The sequence below is a fragment of the Passer domesticus genome, chromosome 5 (assembly GCF_036417665.1).
Source record: "Passer domesticus isolate bPasDom1 chromosome 5, bPasDom1.hap1, whole genome shotgun sequence".
In the NCBI taxonomy this organism is placed as follows: domain Eukaryota; kingdom Metazoa; phylum Chordata; class Aves; order Passeriformes; family Passeridae; genus Passer; species Passer domesticus.
The window spans coordinates 70222385-70243599 of NC_087478.1; the positions used below are offsets into that span (position 1 = coordinate 70222385).

A 21215-nucleotide genomic window follows, 5' to 3' on the forward strand; every position below is an offset into this window, starting at 1 on the left:
AAACTACTTTCTAAACGGTTTCAGGGTAAAGCGTAAGACTTGCTCCCACTGTTCCTGGATAAAAGGATGTCAGCTGCAAGCAGCCATAGATGACAAAAAGATTTCTATTCAAACATCAGCATTAACAAGGAAAAGTCTCCTTCAGAAGAATGCTACTGAGTTGGAGCAGCAAGCAGGGCTTTCGAATTAAGTTTTTGACTTCTTCAAAGCCTTTCAGGAGCTTTTCCAATAACACTTCAAGGAAATCCACACAGATATGTAGAATGAAAATAAGAAGAGAATAATAATAATAATAGTAATAAGGAGAAAGAAAAAAGAATAAGATGGTTTCTTTGTGCATTTTTTGGGCTGGTTTTGTTTATAAATCTGCCTATAAATCTGTTTATAAATCTACTAGTGTAGAAAAAAAAAAATTTACAATTGTTAAAATTATAAAGAACAGAACTGTCTTTTTTTTTATTTATTTCCAAAGCAGCCTGGGCTTTGAGAATAACATATCTTCCATCTTTAGAGCTGAAAGATGCTTTTTTTAATCTCAGGGGACTCTGACTGGGACAAAAACCACTCTCTGCCAGCTCTGCTGGGGCTCATTCTGAGCAGTCAGGTCACAGAGATGCTCAGAGAAGCAGCATCAGTTGTGTGTTTTATATCCACCAGTCTGGAAACAGCCTGGACTCCAAATCCCTGCTAAGGTAACATGGCATAAGTGAAGCAGACACATGTGGGCTCTCTCTCCTGTCTGCTCCAGGCACAGGCTGCCCTTCAGGCTCATTATTAAGTGCTTAATGTAGGGGGCCTTTGAAGTCTCTCTGGCCTGCAATTGCCAGTCCCTGTTACTTTAGTGTACCTGGTATTATTGGGTTTGTGGACACTGCTGGTAGGTAGCAGTGCAGGTGTGAGGGTGCTGGGAGCAGGCAGACAAAGGCTGTTTGTCTGCTGTTTATCTGCTGCCTCTGAAGTAATTGATGTTACTGGTAGCTGACAGCATGAAGGAGACACTGCTCTTACCCTCTTCTTGTATCCAGACATTTTTAAACGAAGTACAAATGCAAGGGCTCTGACAGTAGCTGGCACAGCAGCATGGCTGGGGTGAGCCTGCTCCAAGCACTGTGGAGGTGAGAAATACCCATGGGTTGGAGGCTGGACTCTCTCTACCAGCACCTGTGGATATGATGGAAGGCCACAGTAGCTGGTACAGCTTTGCTGGCAAGCAAGTTATAAATTATCCTGGAATAGGTCTCTGATTTCAATCACCCTGTGTGAGAGGAGCTGGAATACCAAACCCCTCTGCGCTGGTAGAAAAAAGGGGAGGCAGAAAATGAAAATTAAGTTGGTACTGTACCTTCAAGAGAATTCATTAAAAGTAAATCAATCTCCACATTTGTAAACCAAATTCTAGCTACTTTGCTCAGTTTTAGAATTCCCTCTGTGACACTCAGAGCCTGCAAAGGATCGGAGGATAAGACTGTGCCATCTCATTTACTCTGCAAATATCTCTACAGATGAACATACAGGGAATTAGATATCAGGTGGGGAGGTGGAAAAGAGAAAGCAGAGGCAGGAAAAAACCAAGAAAATCCCTGTGTATGATTATTAAAAGAAACATGAAAAAGAAGAATGGAAAAGGATCATACACCAGAAATATAACAGAAAAACAAAAACAAAAACAACAACAAAAAAACCAAAACCAAACAAACAAAAAAACAAACAAAAAAAAAAAAAAAAAACCAAAAAAAAACCCAAAAAAAACCCCAGACAAAATCCCCCAGAAAATAAAAAGAAAGAAAAAAACCCAAAACTAGCAAATTAGGTAACATAATCAAACTATTTGTGAACCCCAGCCAAAAATGTAATCTAGTTTAAAAAAAAAAAACAAAAACAAAAAAAACAAGTAAGGAGGAAGACAGCTGGAGAAGAAATGACTGACAGCTAAACAGAGTTTAAGAGACAAACAAGAGTTTGGCTTAGAGCAGTGGGAAGTATCCATCCCCAATCTATTAATCTAAAACAACTATCTGTGTTTGCTAACATTGTTCATTTCTCAGTCAACTGATCTGTCTGTGTTTTGCTGCAAGGGTACAGTGGTTATCTCAAATCCATTCTAAATCCATTCCTTCATCTTTAAATTGCATGCTCCATGGGGCAGATAGTGGGAACTATTGTGATGTTTTTTATTTATTTTCCTGTACATTTTCCATACAATAAAGATAAAACACACATTAGTACTCACTTTAGCTCAGAACAGAGAGGCATAATTGCTTTGGAATCATTAAAAAATTTTAAAAATTGTGTAAGCTAGAGAATTTTACTGAGGTAGTTTTTTTTTTATATATTTAGCCTCAGCATTATTCTCTCCAGTGCTATGGTCTGTCCTGTCCATGAATTGCCATGCTCCTCCAAGACACCACGTGGTAAAAGAAACTGCACCAGGGGACAATTTGAAGAAACTGCCTGGTAATCAAAGCCCAGCCACAAAGTCAGTCACAAACTGGAATCATATTTCATCCCAAACAAGCGCTGATGTTTTATGGTGATATTGGTAGAAAGGCAACCATCCTGCAGGACTCTAGAAAGGAAAATATGGAACTTTCAAATGCATACCTAACTTGCTCTTTGCCTACTTTGCCCAAACACATGAAGAGCCCACAGTGGGCACAAAAAAAGTATTTCTGTTCAAAGTAGCAAAAGAAGCCTGTTCTAAGAAATTCTCCTAGTGGCCTAGTCACAAAAAAAAAAAAGAAAAATAAAAACAAACTAAAACCAACCAATGAACCAAAACAAAATTTCCAAATTTAAATTGATCCAACCCAACCAAATATATATTCTAGTCTCCTGCAGAAAAATAACAAATTTTTAGGTCACAAACGTATCATGTAGTGGGCTACATCATTGTAGTAAAAAGCACATTTTTATAAAATTACCATTATCTCCTAAGGTTTATATCTTCTCATTCTCCTTTTCTCCTCTAATTAGATTTGCCATTGTATTTGGTTTCTTCACATGCACCTTGCACACTACTGAGCTGGTACTTTGATCCCTCAAAACAATATGAAGCAAAAAATTTCATTTGTTTTAAAATGAAAGAAATTGAAGACAGAGTTTCAAGAAGATGTTGAAACCTGAGAATATGGATTTGCATTTCTTTTTTTGCATTTCTAATGAAGCAATTAGTAGTTTTTGTTGTTTTGTTTCTTTTTAATCTAGGAAGATGTTTTCTACTAGAATTTTTAGCTAATAGAAAATCAAATATTTTACTGAGGAAACATTTTTAATAAATTTATTAAATCAATAACTTTCTTGAACTTCTGTAATTTTTGGCAGTCATTTTTAACACAAATAAATGGCAGGTACTGACAGCTGGAGTTGTTTTCTTTTTTTATCTTCCACTCCTAATAGGTCTTTTCTTGTTCTTTAGCATAGGAAATTACTGAATCTGAAAAGAAATAAGTCCTCTCTGCTCTAAAATACTGGTTTTCATTAGACAGCAGTAATTCCACAATATACATACTAATAAGGAAATTCAATACATAAAGAAATACTATAAAGACTGAAAATGAAAGAGTAAGACTGTTTAGAAAGAAGACTCAGTCAGAAATGGAAAGCTCCTTGCAAATGTGGTGTCAGCTCAGAGCCTTAAAAATTAATTAAGGAATGTTAAGAGAAAGGGTAAAAAAAATCACTAAAATGGTCTAAAATGGTAGTAGTTCATTTTACATCTGGACTTTCAATAGAGACAAGTATAGCTGAAATCTTACACTTCAATTCCATGTAGACACTGAAAATAAATCTCAGGTGAGAAATGGGTTCATGAAGCAAACCTGATGTTTTGGTTTTTTTTTTTTTTTTTTTTGTTCCTGTTATTGCAATGAGACTTCAACTTAGCCTGGTCTATTCAGGACAATTATCCTGTCAACAAAATGTTAACCTGAAGCAGCACTGGGACACTTCATTAAAGTACATTTTTGGTCTAAAACAACTTATTGTAAAATATGGAGTGAACATTTTGTCTTCCACTGGCTGTACGTTAAAATCCTGACTAATGGCACTGGGGCACAAAACTTCAGCAGTAAAGTGCAGTGCCAGTGCATAACTACAAACCCAGCAGACTGCTCACTGCCATCTCTTTCAGTGAGTCCATCCTGAAAACCTGCAGATTTTCTCATGCTTGTACAGGTACCCTCACATCCTGCATGTTTCAGGGAAACCAGTTCCTGTGCTGTGCCACTGGCAGCCTTACTCTGCAGATTTACAGGACACAGGTGGGAAAGCAGAGCTGGATCTCTTCCTCACTGTTTGGAGACAGTCAAAGAGAGCTCCTCATTCCCAGCTCAGGACTCAAATCCTGCAGTGCTGGCTCAAACAAATGCCTGTTACACATCCAAATCTCCTAACTTCTTCTGAGGGACCACTTGTGAGAGTGACAGTGTTCAAAGTGTCAGCAGGAGAAGAACACTCACTCAACCTCGAACTAAAAACACAGAGGCTGCTTTAGAGACGGCAGCCACTCAAAAAGTATAACCCCAAGCTCTTGGCTGTTTGCAGGGCACAGGGAGGATAGAACAGCCCACGAGTTTGTGAGCAAAGCTGCAAACGGTGCTCAAGTTACCTCCAAACACAACTTCTATAAAACAAACATGGGCATACTGTGTTGGCTGTGTAAATAGGAGATCTAACAATTATAGATGTTGCTAAAAAACCCCCAGTTATTGTTTTACACATAAATCTTAAAATAAAATAAAAAAAATCTTTATCCTAAAGAGATTACTTTGCCTCCCATGGAAAAGTCGGTATGGAGATCTACTGTCAACAAAAACACTTAGCAAAGAAAGATCCAGCATTCAGGCAGAAACTGCCTTTACCTCTTTCTGCTGCAGGCATTTTTTTACTGCTCTCTTGAAATCTGAAAGTCCCAATGATATGCTGTTGAAACCCTTAAGTTTCAACCTGGTGTTACAGAATTGCTGGGAACAAGATTTTTTTTTTTTTTTGAGGGTTCCTTGGTTGTGTTTTTTTCTTTCTTTCTTTCTTTTAACTAGTAAGTAAATCAATGAAAGAAAGCTTTAAAAATTCAGTATTGCAGTATTTTGACCACTTGTATGATTAATGTCCAGACCTGATTAAGGAAGCAGTTTATGTTGAGTGCACTGCATGAAAGCCCCATCACAGTTTATCCAGCCTTTTGATCTGCCTGAGTTCATTCCCTCTCCGTGCCACTGCAGCATGGACCTGTAAAAGCTCCTCTGTAATGCTCAACCTCTCTGCTGCTGCTTTACAATAAAGATACCAAAAGTACAAAATCAGATTTTACTTGAAAAAAGTGATGGCAAGTAAATATTAAATGTGATCACAGCAAGGAGATTTATAAAATAAGTGGATGGCTGGTATTTATTTCAGATCAAGATCTTCACCAGTCAGGAGCTGGCAAATAAAAACAGTTTGTGACAGGCAATAACCTGTAGCGATGGTAGAGCAGCCCTTGTAATGAAGCTGCAATCACTCTTCTGATCTCCTGCCGCCCTGTTTCATTCTTTTCCTTCTTGAGGAACTGGCACTTCCAATCTGTTCTAATTCCCCTGATTCTAGGCTTTGATTTATACTGCTCTGGCTATTGTACACCCTGTCAGAGGAAGGAGGGGTTAAGCCTTCGAGGTGGAAAGAGAGGCAGCAGTGACATGAGGGTGAGGAAGAACAGAGAATAATACCAGCCATTAGACAATGCTGATGGGTGACGTATGAGCCTGCCTTGCTCTCTAATTATACATAATATTTTTGCTTCAGTCTTGGCTGATGTGAACAAATACAATGTACCACCACCCCCCAACACTCTGGGGAAAAAAAATAAAAGAAAGAAAGCTCCATGTAAAATTATAGTCCAATAATAAGAGCATGGTGCTGAACTCAGGGTCAGGACATCTGGGTTCTGGCCCCTTGGCATCAGCATGAGACTAGACAGAACACATTTATTCTTCCTGCTGCCTTTGTTTACTCTGATGCATTGAAATAGATTTCTAGAAGCTCTGCTTTGCTAACAAAGTGCAACAAATGAAGAACAGACTCTTTAGAAGTGACGTCTCAAATAGAATTTATCTAACCCTGCCAGTTATCACACTTGTTTGTCTATTTACAGGTCCCTGGGGCCCTGTGAGTCTCCCATGCTCTTTTTGGGCTTTTTTTTTTTTTATGGCTCTGAGACATTTTTGAAACATAAGAACTTCCAAGTAGGCAGACATCACTGATGCCCCTATTCAGGAGTACAGCAATCACAAGTTGACTTTTTTATATATGTGTGTGTGTGTGTATATATATATATATAATAAATTATGTAGTAAATAAATAATACTATAATAAAATAATATAGTAGTTATATTTAATTCTTTGAAAATCAATTTTCTCAATAATCAACAGCCTTTTATTAAGTGGAAGGATACTTCTCTGACCTGAGTAATCAATGTAAAATCAGGCACATGAGGTCTTATACCACTAGCAATTTTAATCAAACTTAAGAATGATGTCTATTTCCACATGATTAACCAATACTTCTTAAAAATGCATTACATTTCTTAGTTCAGCAACTGTCTATATTCTGCTGCCTAAGAATAAGAAAGTGACTGAGAAAAACATACTTTGCAAACACTTTCAAACGTGCTGGCCTGTATTTTCAACATGTGTGAACAGGTTTTATGTGTAAAAGAGGAGATGCTAACAAATGTGGGTGAAAAGTTAATGAAAGATTTTGCAGTCTTTGCTCAGACTAGATACTATTTCAATCCTTTAGTATTTTGTGCCAGATCCAGGGACTATCACTCACAGTTGATGTGACAAACATTTCTGGGGTGTCTGTTCAGTGGTGAAATACTACCCAAAGCAAATAAAAGAGCAGTTGTCTCAATCCTAAAGTGAACTGAAGAGACAGCAGGTATTATAAAAAAAGGCAGTGCTAAATCAGCAGAAATGTCATAAGACAGGAATCCCTTTACTTGCTGTGCAAGTTTTTACAAAGCTTTCAAGAAAGGGGATGATGGAGCAGCCAATGCCGAAGTGAAGGAGACCATGAGACAAAAATTAACTCCCGAGGGAAGCCGTCTATTTTAAGATCACACATTTTCCTTGGGACACACATGGCCAACCAGGTTTGCACTTTTGGAATGGACTGAACTCTGTGCCACATCTAGGATGGAGGAGATGCAGCAGAGTTTCTGTCTTGTGTGGAAGCAGTCCTGGTGTACTCAAGGAAAACATCCCCAAAAGGACTTTCTACTGCTACCCACAGTGTAGACCTGCAGTTTATTATCTCTTTAAAGGCATTTGCCTTTAAAAAGACAAGTGGATGGTGCAAAATGATGCTAAACCATAACAGATCAGTGTTATGTTCACAGGCATTGAACCAAAAGATCCTCCTGCAAGATGTGATCAAGAACAGGCTGAGGTATCGAGTCAGCCACCAGTGGTTTGCAATAATTATCTGATATGGGGAAAGGAACAATAAATTCAACCCCTGCTGAACAGCCCTTGCCTTTGGTTTTGTCTTCTCTCCAAGATATTTCTGGTTTGCCGTCTCTCCCTTCAGCTGTGCTGCTCTGGAGCCCTTCCTGGAGCAAAAGGGAGCAGCTGTGGTCCAGCCTGACTAGAGCACCTTCAGCTTCTGCTTAGAGATATCAGGCCATTAATTTAGAGGTGGGAAGCTGCTTCACATGTGTTAAGTGAGCAGTCACACACCAAAAGTACGAAGTTCTCAATACTGAATGTGAAAAGCTTTAAAGTATCTCTTGGCCTTGACATAATAATCGAAACTACTAATCAGACTGTGAAGCTTAGCCAGCACACTTGCAGATGTACAATTTAAAATATAGGGGGGGAATATCCAGTGGACAAATTAATGACAATTAACATATTGTTCAGCATAGGTCATTTTATTTTCAGTGATCTGAAAGCAAAAGAAAGCGTCAGCTGTCTGATGAGACCAGTGACTGATGAGACCCAGACTGAGGGAATGTCTGTGCTCAGAAAAGCCCATCTTCACACAGCCCTCTTTGAGGCTATTGGGAAGACACAAGTTTTCTCACAAGCCTAACAACTTTTTGTGTCCTGCCCTCTCTTCCTTAGGCTGAGGACAGAGATAACAGCCAGATAACCCCACAGAAGGGACAGACTGCAAACTGCCCAAAACAGAGACGTGCTCCTACAGTGAATGTGCAAAACCAAGAAAATCAGTAGCTCTGCGTGTGAATGGGGCTGGATAGGTGATCATAACTCATTGACTCAAAGACTCAAACAGCAGACAAAGTCATTTTGTGACTGACAAGGCTGTGTCTTTGAAAAGAGTGATGAGAAGTGCATGTTGGAAGGAAGAGGAGTGTGGAGAGTGGAGGAGTAAAAAGGAAGCTGAACAGAAGATTTCTCCGTTTTCAGTCTGCTGGATGTAGACCAAAGAGAGGAGGTTTCCTCTATCTTCTCCCAATCCAAAACAGGGCATTGCTTTCCATATAATAATAAATTTTTTAAAATTTTGCTCTCTTCAGTTAGATGTTTAATTAAAGTAATAATAGATTATTAAAAATAAACGTGGGACAGCTTTGGCAAAATCTATCCTTTTAAAAAACATCAAGGAAAGAAGTATTTGATTTTCAGATTATTTCCCCAATTAATCCTTTCATTCCTCACTGTGTGGAAGATAGTAGAATCATCTATGTATAAATAGTGATAAAAGCAACTGCGTGTACTCTGTTGTGGAGATTATGGAGGGGTTTTTTCAGAATTTTTTTTTCTTTTGCCCTTGAAGGACTGTAGCAAGCAGCAAGAGAAAAAAAATAGGTATTGTATCAAATCCCAGGTATTCCTGAGCTGAGGGAGCTGGTTCTGCTCCTGCACCATTCAGCCTTCAGGACTGCACCTTAGGCCATATGACAATTTCCTACAGGAACACAAATAGCTGTGTCATTGTTTTGTTAATTGAGAATGCTTATCTAAGCAAAGATCATCTCTCATTTTCCTCACTGCGCAATTCAGTTCAGAGTTTAAGGAATGGTGGGAGATCAGACAACATGCAGTCCTCCTTGCTCTTCCCTGGTGAGACATGCCCACCACTTTAAAGCAGACTGATGTTCTCACTTTCTAGCTAATCGATTCCACCACTGAAAAGGACTGACATCCTAGCAGCACGGAGGGGTAGCTGGAAACACACCTTGGCTCCTACCAGAGCAAAGAAGTGCATCTGAGTACCCTGAGGTGCTGCCTTCCTTTAGCACTTCTCCTCCTGCTTTCATGCCTGCCTCATAAACACCCACCAAGCCCCAGCTTGTCAGGCCCTGGTGTCAGAGCAGAGGTGCTGCCAGCTGCCAGGGCCTGGATGAGGCTCCTTCCGAGGCTGCGCTCCGAGCGCACCCAGAGCGGCTCGCTGCAGAGCAGCAAGAGGTCTGGCACTCTGCACACATTCTAATCCTCTCGCACCACGGCAGGGAACACAGGCTGTGCAAGAGACAGCAGCCTTTAAAATCCCTGTGTCTGTACTCACTCGGCGATCCCGTGTGCCCTTTCAGTGTCCGGGGCGCTGTGAAACCAGGCTGGGCTGTGCACAGCCTGGATCCCCCCAGGCCCCACCTGTGGCTGGCCACTGCAGCACAGAGCAGGTCAAAGTAGACTGGGGGAGAGAGTTGGCATGACGACCACAGGAGGTTTCTAGGTGGCCTGTACAATAACTAATCATTACACAGGAAAGGGTGATAATTACTCCTTAACACTGCAGTGCAGGAACTGGCTTCATGGCAGAGAACAGGAGGCTGAAGAGATGAGGGTGTTAGCACAACAAAAAAATGTTGCTGTGATCCCTAACCATGAGGTCTTAGTAGACCTTCAAAATAAGCACGTGATTCCTCTTTATTTAGTTATCATCTCTTCTCCATGTCTTCAGCTGCAAAAAAATTCTTCCTTTCTGGTTGTTTTGCTTTTAATTTTGTTCCTTTGTTTAAGAAGCAATAATGTGCAATGAATACAATGTTGATCTGGAGCTATTCTTGTGAAATAAATAAATTATTAAAGAAAAATTTTTAAAAAGTGAGAGCTCTCCTGGGCTTTTTTCCTTGTTTTTTCATTGCATTGCATTAACACCACTGCCAGAGGCTTAGGAAATAGGTTTAACCACAGTTTCCTGACACTTTGAAGGTAAGGACTCAAGACCTTTTTGTTTGCTGCATCTACTCAAACTGGAATAAAAGTTAAACTGAGAGCTTTTCACCCACTGAGAAGTGCAATCAGAAGTCTCTGAACATCCCAGCTGACTCAACTTTAACTTAGTATCCAAGGAATATCAGAAAATGCAGAGGATGCATTTTTCCTTTGCTGTTGTGCTGTAGGCATTTGTTATGCTGTCACAAAATCAAGGTGCCTTCAGCTGGTCCTGTCCACCGACCTGCACAGAGGAAACTTGATGTTCCCACTCTTAAACAGTGGAGAAAAGAAAGGTGCAGGGAGGTCAAGGGGCTCATTCTCATTCAAGTCATAGCATCACAGAACATGCTGATGGCCAGAAGATCACCCTTGGGAGAGAATACCCAGCCTGCCTGTGCCCCAGGAAAGGGTGATTCAGACAGTCTTCAGTGGGACTGAGTCTTTAGAAACTGCACATTTTGTCCACAGCAGCCAATGACTCTCCCTGAAGAGCTGCCACTATATCCCCAAATTGGGTAAATACTGCTGCTGCTGGTTTATGGGGCTAAGTACTTTCTCTCTGCAGCTTTTCATCTGCCTTTCCCTCAGGGCAACTTTTCAAAGTGTCTTGTAGTAGTTTTAGTTTTAGTAAGAACCCAGACAAGAAGCACAAAAAATTTCTGGTGAGCAGAAAAAGTAAAGCAGGCTGAGCATTGTCCAAAGAAGAGGGCTCACACCTGATGACTCTGGCTGCAAAAGCAGCTCTCCCTAGGTCAGAGTTCCCAGTTTTCTCTCTCAGAAGTGTGTGGCAGCAAAGGGAACGGGCACACAGTGGTGCTACCACCCCAGCATAAACTGGTATACCATCCCATGTATAGCTGCCTGTGCCAGCAACACCAGGGGCCAGTGGAAAGGCTCTTACTTTCCAAAGGCCCATGTTATTAGGTAATTTGCACATGGAATAAAAAGAAGCTGAATATTTGAAAGATAATATATCATTCATTTCTTTCTATGGATGCCCAAATTTAGGTATGTTTAAGGGCAAGTTTAGTGCTGGCTGTTCCAGAAATGCTGCCAAAGACTTTAAAAATCTAAACAGGAAGAGCAGACAAAGCTTGTGAGAATGAAAATGTTATTTTATACTATTTCCATGTTAGAAGCTGAGGTACAGGAGGTTGCTGAGTTTGTCCAAGGCCTTGTCAGCAACCTGTGGTGAAACCAGGAACTCAGCCTTTGTCCCTACTTTCTGAAAGGACTAACAAGAAAATGACTCCTCATATTTTTAGCTGTGTGTCATTTCCACACCCCACTTTGATTTTTAAGAGGAATTGAAGAATATTAATTGTCAGATCTGTCATTCAGAAAGGATGGCAATGCCTGACTTACCTGGGCTTTTTTAAACCTGATATTTTGCATTCCCTTGTGCTTCAAAGTAGGAGATAAACAGTCTCACTCTTTGCTAAAGAAAGGGAGAGAGATAGTTACAGGCTTTCTTCAGACAAAACATAACAAATGCTTTTGTTCATCTTCTTTCTTTTTTCTTTCCTTAATTTTTTTTCCAATTGTGTGCTTTTGGGATTTTTTTTTTCCTTTACTGAGGCACATAGCAAAATAATTAATAAAAGTAGGATATTTCTTGCAGGAAACTGCTTCTGATGTCAAAACCTTTCAGTAAAAATCCCTACATTTACTCTCAGTGGATCAGATTGTGAAAATGAGTAGCAGACATCAAACAGACATTTTTAATGAGAATTTAACAGTGAGCCCTTCATGTGTTCTTTCCTTCTAGTGGCAGTAAGTGTGCTGGCTATCACAAATGTCAAAACCAGAATGATAACTTATTTTACCTTCCTTCTGCCCCACTTTCCCTCATATTTAAGAGCCTTCTATGTTTGGCTAAAGGAACAAACTTCACAACCAAGATTCCCAGTTTCAATTCTCAGTGCTAGGGCTCAAGGTCATACTGAGAAGGCATGACATTGCCAGGTTAAATATAGCACTTTCTTTGGTGATGGCCTCTCCTTTCATGTCACTCGTGCTCTGACAGCTTTCATCAGCTGAATATACACAGCTAGAAAAGTGAAATTAGTGTGGGTGAAAGAGGCCAGTAATGGATCAGGGGATCAGTTTGAGCATGGAAAAGCAAAGAAGATAAAGGATCTCTTTTTTACTTCTCACCAAGATCTGGAGCATTTGCAGCTTCAGTCCCTTTTTGTTTGACGGATACCGAACTTTTTCGCTTATCCTCCTTTCCTGAACAGAAACTTTCCCGGTCAGCATCTCCTAAAAGCTCAATTTTCCAACATTCCAGTGCAAAGAAAACCCCTGTATATGGATCTGTCTGTTCCTTTTTTTCATTTGGCAGTAACACATCTGAACTTCTCTATCTGACAATCTGTGGGAAGCAAATACCTACAACACTGTCATGGGACCAGGAAGAATTATTGTCCCTTCCCTTCCTTTGGCCAAGCCAAAGCCTCCCCAAGGTAACAAGTGTTGGTCTCTGACCTCAGCAGGCTTTGTGTCAGGCCATAGGAATGTGTCAAAAATCATGCAGCAGGTGGGTGGCCTGGTCAGGAGCTTATCTGTGATCAACTTGGTCTCAGTCCAGTGTTCTAAGTGAAAAAATATCCTCCCTACTTCAACCCTGATGCTTGCACAAAGCACTGGCACCCTTATTCCAGGAAATGTCTGGGGTATTCAAAGGGTCATTATGGAGAGAAATCAAAGAAATATGAAAGTCTAATAAAATGGTAACCATTGGTGAGTCCACCCACCTGTATGTTGGTAAAACAACTGGTACGAACAGATTAAAAAACCCCATCAATTCCTAAGTGATTTCTAGAATAAGTGGAGAACATAGGAGCAGGTGCTCTTAAATAAATAGCTGAAGACATGATGCAGTCAAAACACTGAAAAATAATAAACTTATTACTGCAATAAGAACGCAAGACAAACTGCTTATAATTAGTGAACTGCTTAAAAAGTACTGAAGGCAGAAATAAATGAAACTAAAAATAAATAAAAAACCAAAGAATGAAAGAGAAGGTAAAATCAATGGATTTAAAACAACAGACAGTTTCTGATTTAGTGAGGTCAGGCAGAAAGCAAACTGGAATGTAAGACAGAAAAAAAGTTATTGTGAAATGTTAAGGTCCAAGAAGTTGTTTGAGCCAAGCAGCCACATTTGTGAAGATGACACTTCATCTCTGGTGAAGCCCATGGATAAGGGAGGGAGTTAAAATAAAACACAAAAAAAATGTCAGTAGTAAATGAAGAGGACTGAGGATGCACAAACTGACAAGAGCTGGTGGGGGTGTGTGCAGAGAGGAGAACTGCAGGACATTCCTCAAAGGTCTTAAATTCAACCAGTTTAGGAGGGAATCAGTGGGATCTGTTGCACATCAAGGGACTATTTGGAATAATTAATGAGGAAAAGGACTTTGCAGAGGTACTGAATTGTTTTTTTGGTTAAATCTTCTCTGCAAATAATGCAGTGTCGATATCCATGTTAGACTTAATTTTTTTCAAGACAAGAAAGCACATGAGCTGTCAGAACGTGAAACTCTGAAAGGGGAAACATTGGAACAAATTGATAAACTAAACAGAAGCATATCAAAAGGACCTCGTGGCTATATATGCAAGGGTTTGGAAAGCATTTGAAATGGAAGTGGCTGCGCTGATAGCAAAAATATGCAAGTTGTCGCTGGAGTCAGATACGCTGCAGAAGGACAGGAGGGTAGCAACAAGCATGCCTATCTTTAGGACAGGCGCAGAATTAATCTTAGATATTATGGACTGAAAAGCCTCATTCTACTTACACCTTGATTGAAACTAACAAAAACTAGATTTACATACAGGAGAGGATAAAAAAAATCATAGCTTTTTCTAAAAAAAAATATGTTGTCTTATATATGTTCTTTGAAGCGTCAAGATAAAAGACCAAGAAAACCAACCTGACAAGTCTACATATATAGGTATTTATATATTGCATTAAATTCTTTGACAAATTTAAGTTGTGATAGAATAGATAAATTATTATTACAAGCTGGAAGCTGGTTAAGAAAGAGAAAACAGAAGCTACATATGAGTGATCCTTTTTCACAGCAAAATATTAACAGCCAGGTTGTCCAAGAACTTAGAACTTCTTTGCTGAAATTATTGGTCTTAGAAAGAGAGAATAAGGATTGAAGTATTTCATAGTACGTTAATTAAGTTGGGAGAACCTAACATTTGGGTATCTAATGGAAATTAACATTGGCTGAGGCAGAACAGTCACAGGTGGAGTGAAATATTTGGAAGCCTTTCTGGATTCTAAGCCAGCTGTGGCCACTCATGATGGCATTACAGCGAACAACCCTGTTCTGCCCTATTACAGAAGTGGTCAGAAAAAAGAAAGAAGCCCAAACCAAACAGACAAATCAAAACTTTCATTAGTATGGGAGGAGTAAGAGGTGTTAAAATGAAAATTACTTTATTGTTCTTTTCTTCTCTTATGATGGATTAAATAAGTGGCACCTATACAATGAACTAGCTGTTCCAGTTGGTCTTTTCATTTAATATAACAGAGAGGTATCAATAACACTGAAAGACAACTAATTTAAATAGGTCAAAAGTTAGGAAGGTCTGGAATATGATTTTCCAAAGAAAATATTTCATTAACCTACTGAATTCCCTGCTACATGTTATCACTAAGGCACTGAACTCACTGGGAGGCAAAACCAGATTAGTTGCTTATCTGGCCAGTGAGTACATCTGCAGCTTGTCTAAAATCTCTAGAGGTTTCCATCAGGGGAGGGAGGTGAGTAAATCTTTTTGTCATTTGGAAAAGATCTCTGGGTAGAGAGCAAACCCAAGCTGATGGGTATAAAAACCTTTTACCTGAGGGCAGTGCAGATATCTAGGGCACCATTCACTACACCTGCCTTTTTGGTAGCCAACATTGATCAAAACACCCTACAGGATGAGACAAAACACCTTTCTGATCCAATGCTGTAATCATTATGTTCTAATGCTCTGTAAGTGGATGACTGATGCCTTTTTGAATAGGAAAATAATGAGCAATGAGAACAAATAACACAAATTCTCTTAATTATTCATGCTAACATTCATGAAACTTTTGAAATGTGTGAATATTTTCATGAATAAATCATTGGTCACTGGCTTGCTTTAAAGGATTTCAGAAATAATAGCAGAATAAGCTTGTTGCCATTACTCATGAACAACGTTATGAATAATTTTCAATATATGACTGCTCTGTTTTCTAATTGACTGAGCATGAGACAGATGTGTTTAAAATAGACATCACTAATTCATTGCAAAGCTGAGAGAAAATTTCTCAGGAATCTATGAAAACGCTATGGTCTATATCAGAAACTTATTTTCCCCCTGTATATTTTTTGCTAATTTTACTTTCTCACAAGGTGAAATGGATTACAAAAGAGAAGGATCTAATCTTCATGTTTGAAGATGATCATATCTGCACAGAAATAGAGATCTTTATACATTCAGGCTACCTGACAGTCCCAAGCCAGAGAAATCACTAAGCAAGAAAATTCTTTTAAATTACTAGGTTTGTTTTATCACCTTGGTTTCCAACACTAATTTTGACAATGATTCAGAAGAAAGACCTATGGAGATATTTTTGTCTCATTATATCTCTCTCAAAAAAAGCCAAAATACCCCAAACAAAACCAAACACCAAACCGTAAAACACAAGAAACCAAAAAACTAAGAAAACTAAGAAAACCCACACATGCCCACAGTTTACTCAGAGCTTTTCTAAGAGCTTGAGGGAAACCCTGGGAAATGCGGATTTACAGAATTTCTCGCCTATTTTTGTTGTGGCTTCTCACAGAGATCTTTATTGCCATCACTGCTAGAGGTGCCCCGTGCTATTCCCAGTGCCTATTATCACATTGCATTTCCCTTTCACCAGAGCATGATGAAACAGAGCTGTTCCATAAACAGTTGTCAAAACACTGGCATATTCTAATTACAATACTTGCTATGTTTCTGTAAAGTCAAATTCTCAGTTCAATTGCACCAGAATAAACCAGACGCAATTAAAATCACTGGAGGCCCCCCTGATTTGAAAGAATGTAATTAAGATCAAAATCTAGCCCATGTAGTCTCAAGAAATACTGGAATGACGGGAACCAAAGAATCATCTTGTCAAGCAGAAAACATGCAGAAGACTCAGCAAAGCAGCTGGCCTTAAATGTGGTTTCATTTAATCTGTATCATATCCTTAAAAACAAATACATGAAGCACGTGGACTACTGAAATCCCATTGCACGTCTTAGTGGCATTGGCAAGCATTCTCTAGGAAGTGCTTGATGGAAATTAAATGAAACTCACTTCACCCTATCCTATCCTCCTGGAACTACAAATTTTGTTATATGAAATTATTTTTTGGGAGATCTGCTGATATATAGTCCTTTCTATAGGGAATAGATGGTGTTAGACATAGGTAATAATATAGACTATAAGGTAGGATAGGCAGTCCAAAACAACAGGCAGTCCACAGCCTAAAGAATTTTTACATAGCAGCAAGCTCACTGTGTATGGGAAAAGGAAGCAGCCCTTTAATGCAACTTCAGGAGTGGTCTCAACTCTTAATTCTGCCCACTTCAATCAGGAAAGTGAAGGAAGGTGGTGGGATAATTCAGCAAGGGATCCCTCCTTGATTAAATATGGAGAGCGAGGGAATGCAATCTGCTAGGCACAGGTGTTTGGCAGTCAGCTGGTGGGATGTGGACAAGCAAGTAGGGAACTGTATTTTTTGGGCAGCTCTGACACAGGAAAAGCTGTGGAGACCCTGGCAAAACTGAAAGCTACCTTTGCCAAAATATAGAAACTGGAAAAGAGGGGTAGGTGGTGTGTGGGGAGTCTCATTTAGCTACAGGAGCTCTCAGTGCTTGGCTCGTTCTGTAGCCTGGTTCTTAGAGATGGGAATCTCTAAGATGGGTTTAACAGGGCTTGGAAAGTTATCACACAATTTAATGCTACCATACATTAAATAACAGCATAAATTTTAAGCTTTTTAAGATTTAAGGCTACAAGCATTTGTGGAAAAGTTATCCCTATCATTCATATGAGCTGCATCTAAACCCCTCCAGCTTCCCCTAGCCTGATTACTGTTGCCTATCCCATCCACCCACCTAAACAGCCAGGTCAGGGCAGCAGTTTCACAAGTGAGTAATCCTCTTCTGTGCCTCCAAATCTCTCAGAATTAGCTGAGAGTTGCTTCAGGCTGCAAAGCTCGAAGCCGGAGAGATCCAAAATTTCCGGAAAAGATGGTCAGACTTAGTCTGAGCTTCCCAGCTTCACTTCCTTCCCACTTTTTATTCCACAGTTTAACCCACCCAAGCCATAATCTCTGAGTGACCAAACCAGGATCAGCTGAATCAGCTGAACACTATCTGCCCTTTTTTCAGTTTAGGATTTAGAAGGGGGAAGATCTGATTGGCAACAGACGCTGGAAGAATGGAAGAATGCCCTTTTCGCCTACTACTTGCTTGTCTCCCTGTGCTGTAGTTGGCTATGATGCCTCACATTCCTGGGACATTGTGTGTCCCGGGGATGCTCTTCCTCGCCTGCCTCTGGCACTAGAGGGCGCGGAGATCTGGGCTCTGGGATTGAAATAAAACTCTCCACGGCTTCCGACTTTGCCTTAAACTGAACTCAACTTTCAAAGAGGTCTTGATTTCACAGAAGAGGAATTGGCTTCATTACTACTGGTTTGTCTGAGTTCCCCATGCTGCATTGCTATGGAAACGGGACCAGAAAATAAGTCCTTTTACATGTAGGTCATGATATTAGTGGAGAAGAGAAAGCTGGGTGAATGGGTGAGTGGGTTACAGGAGTGAAGTGCAACAGAGCAACCTCCTGGGATTATATTAACAGCAGTGAGGGTTTTCATAGTAGGTGTCCTCAAAAGACTTTTGAATGAGACACCAAATGGGCTGAAAGAGCCAAGCATTTTGAGTAGCTGAGAACCATGACACACACACAGGGATTCAGCCCAGAGGTGACAACCAAAGTGGCAGTGGGCACTGGGCTGAATACCTAGGAAGAAAAAAAGTTTTATTTATAGATTCTGTTTTTAACTGATGGCCTCAGTTTTCTCCTTTCAGTGTCTGTGCCTCCATCCTGGGTGATGACAGAGCACAGTGCCTTCCATCTCCTTAGGACATTCTTGATCACACATGGTCCAGGTCTCCCTGAGCTCTGCCCAGATGCAGAGTTACAACCATTTGCATTGAGGATACCACTCAAAATCCTGGATGGGATTTTGGCATGGATGGGAGAAAGAAATGACCTCTCCTTTTCATAATTTTGCCTTCCATCCAAAACAAGTTGGGGACATCCTAGACACCCTCCGTTCCCCATATACTGTGCCCTGTTCCCAAGGGACTACAATGCAGAAATCAGAGTGCTGAGGGAGGGAATGGAGGGGGCAACTCAGTGGGGCACAACAAACCAGTGAGATTACTGCACTTCTCACTCTCCTGGTGCAAAAGCAAACAGTCCAGGCTCCTGCAGAGGGGAAGTTCAACCAAACTTACACTCCAAGAGATTCTAAAGGAAAGAGGAAGTGTATTCTGTGTAGCTCAGAGAGGTTTACAGATGAATCACCGAGAGCGGCTGGTGTCATAAACCACACAATCAAAGCTGCTGTGTATTCAGACAGGGGTTGTGATTGCAAGTGATGCTATACCATAAAGGCAGACAGCATTCATACTTCTGCTCTCCTGTATTAACCTTCCTTTTTTACTTCCTTCCTTCCTTACTTCCACACCTTTTTTATACTTTGTGGATTTGCTTTGCCCTCCAGATAGCTGCATGAACAGGCTGTCAAGCAGAGGTTAGACCTTCTTTTTTTGTCCTTGCCTTTTTCTTTCTGCAAAGAGAATATCTTCCTTAAGGGACAAAAAAGCCAGTGTGTGCCAACACACTGGTTGATACATAAACATGGGAATAGATGTCATTCTGGCTAGATTTGCAACAAGAATTTCCAGCTGGAAATAAAGTCATCTCCTTGACCTGGGAGGAACTTTAGCAAATCAAAATCGTAATAATAAACAATCTTACAGGGGTGGGAAGAAGCTCAAGGGTTAGGGCTCACCCATGGGCCGGTGGGGATGAGTTACCAGCCCTCAGAGCTGGCAGCAGGCACAGCCATTCTCCAGGAGCACCTGGAATCAGGGCCCTCCGGCTGGGTGCCATGCAGGGGACGAGCAGAGGAGTTTCCAGCCTGCCTTCCCCCATCACCCTGGTGTTGGGGCAGCCGCCAAGCCTGCCACGGGGCAGGCTGGTGGGAAGGCGCAAAGCCAGGAGAAGTGCCCTAGCTGGAGGGATGGCCAGAATCGGCTTTTGCCTGAGAAGAAGCAGAAAGCACTTTGTCCCTTCATTTTACATAGCCCATATTACATGTCCCATATTACAGAGCCCCGGATACAGCCTTGCTGTGGGGCTGCATCAGGACCTCGATACGCCAGCGCTGTTTCTGGGAGGTAATTTTTCTCCCACAGCTTGATCTGAGCTCCCTCTCAAAGTGTCAGCTCGCTCCTTGTGGCCCTAAGCACCCCATGGTGGCGGCATGGGCGAAAGGAAAGGGAACCCGGCGGCACGGCCGGGACCGATTCAGCCCTACAGGGGCAGAGGGACGAGCCGGACCCGGCCCCGGAGCATCCTTTTCCGCAGCACCCTGCTTCCTGCTCCGGGGAGAAGAGCCCAGGGCAAGGATGCGGGGAAGCGGGGCCGGAAATGAGCCGGGAAAGCCCAGACCCTTCCCACCTCCGGCGGCGCCCCGAGCCCGCGCTCCCCTCCCCGAGCAGGACGTGAGAGACGAGGCAGAGGCAGCGGGAGCTGCTCCCGGGCACAGCAGGCATTCTGGGGCCGAGGGAGCGCGCCGGCACAGCGGCGCTCCCTCCCCGGTACCCCGCATCCCTCCTGGTCCCGCAGGGCCGGGATCCCTTCCCGCCCGCCCGACAGCGAGCGCGCACCGCGGGCAGGCTCCGCTCCCCGCTGCCGGTGACATTTTGCAGGAGTCGTCGACAAACATGTCACAGCGAGATTTGGGAACGGTAGCCCGGGGGATGAACCTGTGTCGGAATGTAGCTTTTGTAATAAAACCCTCTGTGTACAGCGCTTGAAAAATGTGAAGGTTTCTCTAAATCAGGCTACTACCCGCTCTACCATGATAGGCTCCGTTCTGGGATTAATATCGCAACTGAAAGGCGACAGAGAAGGGCTCTGTGCTGGGGACAATCGCTTTGCCTAATCTCCTCTCGCTACCTCTCACTGGTGGCCCGCTCAGCTGTGACCCATTCAGCAAAAGTTTCCCTATGGTCTGTTCTGCTTCTTCTGCCAGGAAGCAAAAGCTCGTTTCTTAGACATTATTTCCTTGGCGGGAGCTTTCCTATGACAGCAGCGGATGAAATCCTAGGTGCAGCGAAGAAGGGGCGGAGGGTAGAGGACGTGAAAGAAAAGCCAAGAGAAAAAAAAAAAAAAGGACAAAAAAAAGAAGATGGAAAGAAAAAAGGGGGGAAAAAAAAGAGAGCGAAAGAGAGAGAGGAAACGTCAGTAAAAGGCAAAGCTTTCCTACCTGTGATCCAATTAGCAGAAGTTGCATCTCATCCCGCTGCAAGCGGCTCGCTGGAGCGGCGGCTGTGGCGGCAGAGGCATGCGGGCTGCGCGCCGTCAGCGCCCGCAGCCAGCGGCTTTATCTTCCTCTTCCATATCTTCCACGAGGAGGGAGGGGGGTTGGGCTGGGGGAAATACAGATCACTTGGTACCGTGATAGTGGGGGGAAAGAATAACAGGTTGGAAGCTCTAAACAAGAGGTGGCATTGTCCGGGCTGATGGAGTTTTTGTCTCTCGCTCCCTCTCGCCCTCCCACACCCACAGGCACACACATATACACACACACCCTCGGGAGTCGCTGCTTCAGTTCAGCCAAGCTGAGCTTAAAAAAAAAAATTAAAAAGAAAACAGAGCAATAGTGCTATCGAACCTGACTTAAAGGTTTAGACAAAACTGGAGTAATTAGAAACAGGTGAAGCCGG

At 41.7% G+C, this 21215-nt stretch overlaps 1 protein-coding gene across 2 annotated transcripts in view; it reads right to left on the bottom strand.

Annotated features, from left to right (window-relative positions):
- The window catches only part of CHRM2 (cholinergic receptor muscarinic 2), an 85697-nt gene extending 64755 nt beyond the window's left edge, over window positions 1-20942 (bottom strand). For both annotated transcript variants that reach the window (XM_064420911.1, XM_064420912.1), the window contains exon 1: window positions 20756-20942. The gene's annotated coding sequence lies outside the window, so the exon portion shown is untranslated. The remainder of the gene's footprint in view (window positions 1-20755) is intronic.
- Between the last annotated feature and the right edge of the window lie 273 nt (window positions 20943-21215).